A 6,987-nucleotide genomic window follows, 5' to 3' on the forward strand; every position below is an offset into this window, starting at 1 on the left:
CTGCCCAAAGTTACTCCAAATCCATTAACATCTCAGACCTCGTTACTAGACACTTCATTGCACTCCAGAGAGAAGAAATCCAGCTCCACCCACCAGAACAATGACACAAGCTTCCTTAACCAAGAAACTTTGACAAGCCACAGATACAACCCCACCCACAGCAAGGATACTCCATAATGAAGAGAACTCCACAAACTGCCAGAATACAGAAAGGCCACCCCAAACTCAGCAATATAAATAAGATGAAGAGACAGAGGAATACCCAGCAGGTAAAAGAACAGGATAAATGCCCACCAAAACAAACAAAAGCAGAAGAGATAGGGAATCTACCTGATAAAGAATTCTGAATAATGATAGTGAAATTGATCCAAAATCTTGAAATAAAAATGGAATCACAGATAAATAGCCTGGAGGCAACGATTGAGAAAATGCAAGAAAGGTTTAACAAGGACCTAGAAGAAATAAAAAAGAATCAATATATAATGAATAATGCAATAAATGAGATTAAAAACACTCTGGAGGCAACAAATAGTAGAATAACGGAGGCAGAAGATAGGATTAGTGAAATAGAAGATGGAATGGTAGAAATAAGTGAGTCAGAGAGGAAAAAATAAAAACATATTAAAAGAAATGAGGACAATCTCAGAGACCACCAGGACAACATTAAACGCCACAACATTCTAGTCATAGGAGTCCCAGAAGAAGAAGACAAAAAGAAAGAGCATGAGAAAATACTTGAGGAGATAATAGTTGAAAAGTTCCCTAAAATGGGGAAGGAAACAATCACTCAAGTCCAAGAAATCCAGAGAGTCCCAAACAGGACAAACCCAAGGCAAAACACCCCAAGACACATATTAATCAAATTAACAAAGATCAAACACAAACAAAATATTGAAATCAGCACGGGAAAAACAACAGCAATGAAAAGAAGTAGAGGAAAACAACAGAATGGGAAAGACTAGAGATCTCTTCAAGAAGATGAGAGATACTAAGGGAATATTTCATGCAAAGATGGGCTCGATAAAGGAAAGAAATGGTATGGACCTAAAAGAAGGAGGAGATATTAAGAAGAGGTGGCAAGAATACACAGAAGAACTGTACAAAAAAGATGTTCATGACCCAGATAATCACGATGATGTGATCACTGACCTAGAGCCAGACATCTTGGAATGTGAAGTCAAGTGGGCCTTAGAAAACATCACTATGAACAAAGCTAGTGGAGGTGATGGAGTTGCAGTTGAGCTATTTCGAATCCTGAAAGATGATGCTGTGAAAGTGCTGCACTCAATATAAAACCAAATATGGAAAACTCAACAGTGGTCACAGGACTGGAAAAGGTCAGTTTTATTTCAATCCCAAAGAAAGGCAATGCCAAAGAATGCTCAAACTACTGCACAATTGCACTCATCTCACATGCTAGTAAAGTAATGCTCAAAATTCTCCAAGCCAGGCTTCAGCAATACATGAACCATGAACTTCCTGATGTTCAAGCTGGTTTTAGAAAAGGGAGAGGAACCAGAGGTCAAATTGCCAACATCCGCTGGATCATGGAAAAAGCAAGACAGTTCCAGAAAAACATCTATTTCTGCTTTATTGACTATGCCAAAGCCTTTGACTGTGTAGATCACAATAAACTGTTGAAAATTCTGAAAGAGATGGGAATACCAGACCACCTGACCTGCCTCTTGAGAAATTGGTATGCAGGTCAGGAAGCAACAGGTAGAACTGGACATGGAACAACAGACTGGTTCCAAATGGGAAAAGGAGTATGTCAAGGCTATATATTGTCACCCTGCTTATTTAACTTATATGCAGAGTACATCATGAGAAACACTGGACTGGAAGAAACACAAGCTGGAATCAAGATTGCCAGGAGAAATATCAATAACCTCAGATACGCAGATGACATCACTCTTACAGCAGAAAGTGAAGAGGAACTAAAAAGCCTCTTGATGAAAGTGAAAGTGGAGAGTGAACAAGTTGGCTTAAAGCTCAATGTTCAGAAAATGAAGATCATGGCATCTGGTCCCAACACTTCATGGGAAATAAATGGGGAAACAGTGGAAACAGTATCAGACTTTATTTTTTGGGGATCCAAAATCACTGCAGATGGTGACTTCAGCCATGAAATTAAATGACGCTTACTCCTTGGAAAGAAAGTTATGACCAAACTAGATAGCATATTCAAAAGCAGAGACATTACTTTGCCAACAAAGGTTCGTCTAGTCAAGGCTATGGTTTTTCTTGAGGTCATATATGGATGTGAGAGTTGGACTGTGAAGAAGGCTGAGCGCCAAAGAATTGATGCTTTTGAACTGTGGTGTTGGAGAAGACTCTTGAGAGTCCCTTGGACTGCAAGGAGATGCAACCAGTCCATTCTGAAGGAGATCAGCCCTGGGATTTCTTTGGAAGGAATGATGCTGAAGTTGAACCTCCGGTACTTTGGCCACCTCATGCAAAGAGTTGACTCATTGGAAAAGACTCTGATACTGGGAGGGATTGGGGGCAGGAGGAGAAGGGGACGACAGAGAATGAGATGGCTGAATGGCATCACTGAACCGATAGACATGAGTCTGAGTGAACTCTGGGAGTTGGTGATGGACAGGGAGGCCTGGCGTGCTGCGATTCATGGGGTCGCAAAGAGTCAAACACGACTGAGCGCCTGAACTGAACTGAACACACAAGGGGATTCCCATAAGGATAAAAGCTGATCTTTCAACAGAAACTCTTCAGTCCAGGAGGGAATGTCAAGACATACTTAAAGTGATGAAAGAAAATAACCTACAGCCCAAATTACTGTACGCAGCAAGGATCTCAATGAAATATGAAGGAAAAATCAAAAACTTTATAGACAAGCAAAAGCTGAGAGAAATCAGCAGCACCAAACCAGCTCTCCAACAAATACTAAATGATCTTTGCTAGACAGGAGACACAAAAAGGATGTATGAACTCGAACCCCAAACAAAGTAAATGGCAATGGGATCATACTTACCAATAATTACCTTAAACATAAATGGGTTGAATGCCCCAACCAAAAGACAAAGACGGGCTGAATGGATACAAAAACAAGACCCCTATATATGTTGTCTACAAGGGACCCACTTAAAACAGGGGATGCATACAGACTGAAAGTGAAAGGCTGAAAAAAGATATTCCATGCAAATAGAGATCAAAAGAAAGCAGGAGTAGCAATACTCATATCAGATAAAATAGACTTTAAAACAAAGGCTGTAAAAAGAGACAAAGAAGGACACTACATAATGATCAAAGGATCAATCCAAGAAGAAGATAGAACAATTATAAATATATATGCATCCAACATAGGAGTACCGCAATATGTAAGACAAATGCTAACAAGTATGAAAGGGAAAATTAACAATAACACAATAATAGTGGGAGAGTTTAATACCCTACTCACACCTATGGCCAGATCAACTAAACAGAAAATTAACAAGGAAACACAAACTTTAAATGATACAATAGACCAGTTAGACCTAATTGATATCTATAGGACATTTCACCCCAAAACAATGAATTTCACCTTTTTCTCAAGTGCACATGGAACCTTCTACAGGATAGATCACATCCTTGGCCATAAATCTAGCCTTGGTAAAAGAAAAAAAAAAAAAAAAGAAATCATTCCAAGTATTCTTTCTGACCACAATGCAGTAAGATTAGATCTCAATTACAGGAGAAAAACTATTAAAAATTCCAACATATGGAGGCTGAACAACACGCTGCTGAATAACCAACAAATCACAGAAGAAATCAAAAAAGAAATCAAAATATGCATAGAAATGAATGAAAATGAAAAGACAACAACCCAAAACCTATGGGACACTGTAAAGGCAGTGCTAAGGGGAAAGTTCATAGCAGTACAGGCATACCTCAAGAAACAAGAAAAAAGTCAAATAAATAACCTAATTATACACCTAAAGCAACTAGAAAAGGAAGAAATGAAGAACCCCAGGGTTAGTAGAAGGAAAGAAATCTTAAAAATTAGGGCAGAAATAAATGCAAAAGAAACAAAGGAGACCATAGAAAAATCAACAAAGCCAAAAGCGGGTTCTTTGAAAGAATAAATAAAATTGACAAACCATTACCCAGATTCATCAAGAAACAAAGGGAGAAAAATCAAATCAATAAAATTGGAAATGAAAATGGAGAGATCACAACAGACAACACAGAAATATAAAGGATCATAAGAGACTACTATCAGCAATTATATGCCCCAAAAATGGACAAGGTTGAAGAAATGGAAAAATTCTTAGAAAAGTACAACTTTCCAAAACTGAACCAGGAAGAAATAGAAAATCTTAACAGACCCATCACAGGCACGGAAACTGAAACTGTAATCAGAAACCTTCCAGCAAACAAAAGCCCAGGTCCAGACGGCTTCACAGCTGAATTCTACCAAAAATTTAGAGAAGAGTTGACACCTATCCTACTCAAACTCTTCCAGAAAATTGCAGAGGAAGGTAAATTTCCAAACTCATTCTATGAGGCCACCATGACCCTAATACTGAAACCTGACAAAGATGACACAAAAAAAGAGAAAACTGCAGGCCAATATCACTGATGAACATAGATACAAAAATCCTTAATAAAATTCTAGCAATCAGAATACAACAACACTTTAAAAAGATCATACACCATGACCAAGTGGGCTTTATCCTAGGGATGCAAGGATTCTTCAATATTGGCAAATCAAATATGTAATACACCAGATTAACAAATTGAAATATAAAAGCCATATGATTATCTCAATAGATGCAGAGAAAGCCTTTGGTAAAATCCAACATCCATTTATGATTAAAACTCTCCAGAAAGCAGGAATAGAAGGAACATACCTCAACATAATAAAAGCTATATAAGAAAAACCCACAGCAAACATTATTCTCAATGGTGAAGAATTGAAAGCATTTCCCCTAAAGTCAGAAAACAAGACAAGAGTGCCCACTCTTACCACTATTATTCAACATAGTTTTGGAAGTTTTGTCCACAACAATCAGAGCAGAAAAAGAAATAAAAAGAATCAAAATTGGAAAAGAAGAAATAAAACTCTCACTGTTTGCAGATGACATGATCCTCTACATAGAAAACCCTAAAGACTCCTCTAGGAAATTGCTAGAGCTAATCCATGAATATAGTAAAGTTGCAGGATATAAAATCAACACACAGAAGTCCCTTGCATTCCTATACACTAATAATGAGAAAATAGAAAGAGAAATTAAGGAAACATTTCCATTCACCATTGCAATGAAAAGAATAAAATACTTAGAAATATATCTACCTAAAGAAACTAAAGACCTATATATAGAAAACTATAAAACACTGATGAAAGAAATCAAAGAGGACACTAATAGATGGAGAAATATACCATGTTCATGGATTGGAAGAATCAATATAGTGAAAATGAGTATACTACCCAAAGCAATCTATAGATTCAATGTAATCCCTATCAAGCTACCAACGGTATTTTTCACAGAGCTAGAACAAATAATTTCACAATTTGTATGGAAATACAAAAAACCTCGAATAGCCAAAGCAATCTTGAGAAAGAAGAATGGAACTGGAGGAATCCACCTGCCTGACTTCAGGCTCTACTATAAAGCTACAGTCATCAAGACAATATGGCACTGACACAAAGACAGAAATATAGATCAATGGAACAAAATAGAAAGCCCAGAGATAAATCCATGCACCTATGGACACCTTATCTTTAACAAAGGAGGCAAGAATATACAATGGAGAAAAGACAACCTCTTTAACGAGTGGTGCTGGGAAAACTGGTCAAACACTTGTAAAAGAATGAAACTAGAACACTTTCTAACACCATATACAAAAATAAACTAAAAATAGATTAAATATATAAACCTAAAACCAGAAACTATAAAACTCTTAGAGAACATAGGCAAAACACTCTCCAACATACACCACAGCAGGATCCTCTATGACCCACCTCCCAGAATATTGGAAAAAAAAAAAAGCAAAAATAAACAAATGGGATCTAATTAAAATTAAAGCTTCTGCACAACGAAAGAAACTATAAGCAAGGTGAAAAGACAGCCTTCAGAATGGGAGAAAATAATAGCAAATGAAGCAACTGACAAACAACTAATCTCAAGAATATACAAGCAACACATGAAGCTCAATTCCAGAAAAATAAACGACCCAATCAAAACATGGGCCAAAAAACTAAATAGACATTTCTCCTAAGAAGACATACAGATGGCTAACAAACACATGAAAAGATGCTCAACATCACTCATTATCAGAGAAATGCAAATCAAAACCACAGTGAGGTACAATTTCACACCAGTCAGAATAGCTGCAATCCAAAAGTCTACAAGCAATAAATGCTGGAGAGGGTGTAGAGAAAAGGGAACCCTCTTACACTGTTGGTGGGAACGCAAACTCGTACAGCCACTATGGAGAACAGTGTGGAAATTCCTTTAAAAACTGGAAATAGAACTGCCATACGACCCAGCAATCCCACTGCTGGGCATACACACCAAGGAAACCAGAATTGAAAGAGACACGTGTACCCCAGTGTTCATCGCAGCACTGTTTATAACAGCCAGGACATGGAAGCAACCTAGATGTCCATCAGCAGATGAATGGATAAAAAATCTGTGGTACATATACACAATGGAGTATTACTCAGCCATTAAAAATAAGACATTTGAATCAGTTCTAATGAGGTGGATGAAACTGGAGCCTATTATACAGAGTGAAGTAAGCCAGAAAGAAAAACACCAATACAGTATACTAATGCATATACATGGACTTTAGAAAGATGGTAAGGACAACCCTTTATGCGAGACAGCAAAAGAAATACAGATGTATAGAACAGTCTTGGACCCTGTGTGAGAGGGAGGGGGGATGATTTGGGAGAATGGCATTAAAACATGTATAACATCATATAAGAAACAAATCTCCAGTCCAGGTTCAATGCAGGATACGGGAAGCTTGGGGCTGCTGCAC

Source organism: Bos grunniens, chromosome X (assembly GCF_055505025.1).
Source record: "Bos grunniens cultivar Pamir isolate PY7600 chromosome X, Bosgru_T2T1.0, whole genome shotgun sequence".
Classification (NCBI taxonomy): Eukaryota; Metazoa; Chordata; class Mammalia; order Artiodactyla; family Bovidae; genus Bos; species Bos grunniens.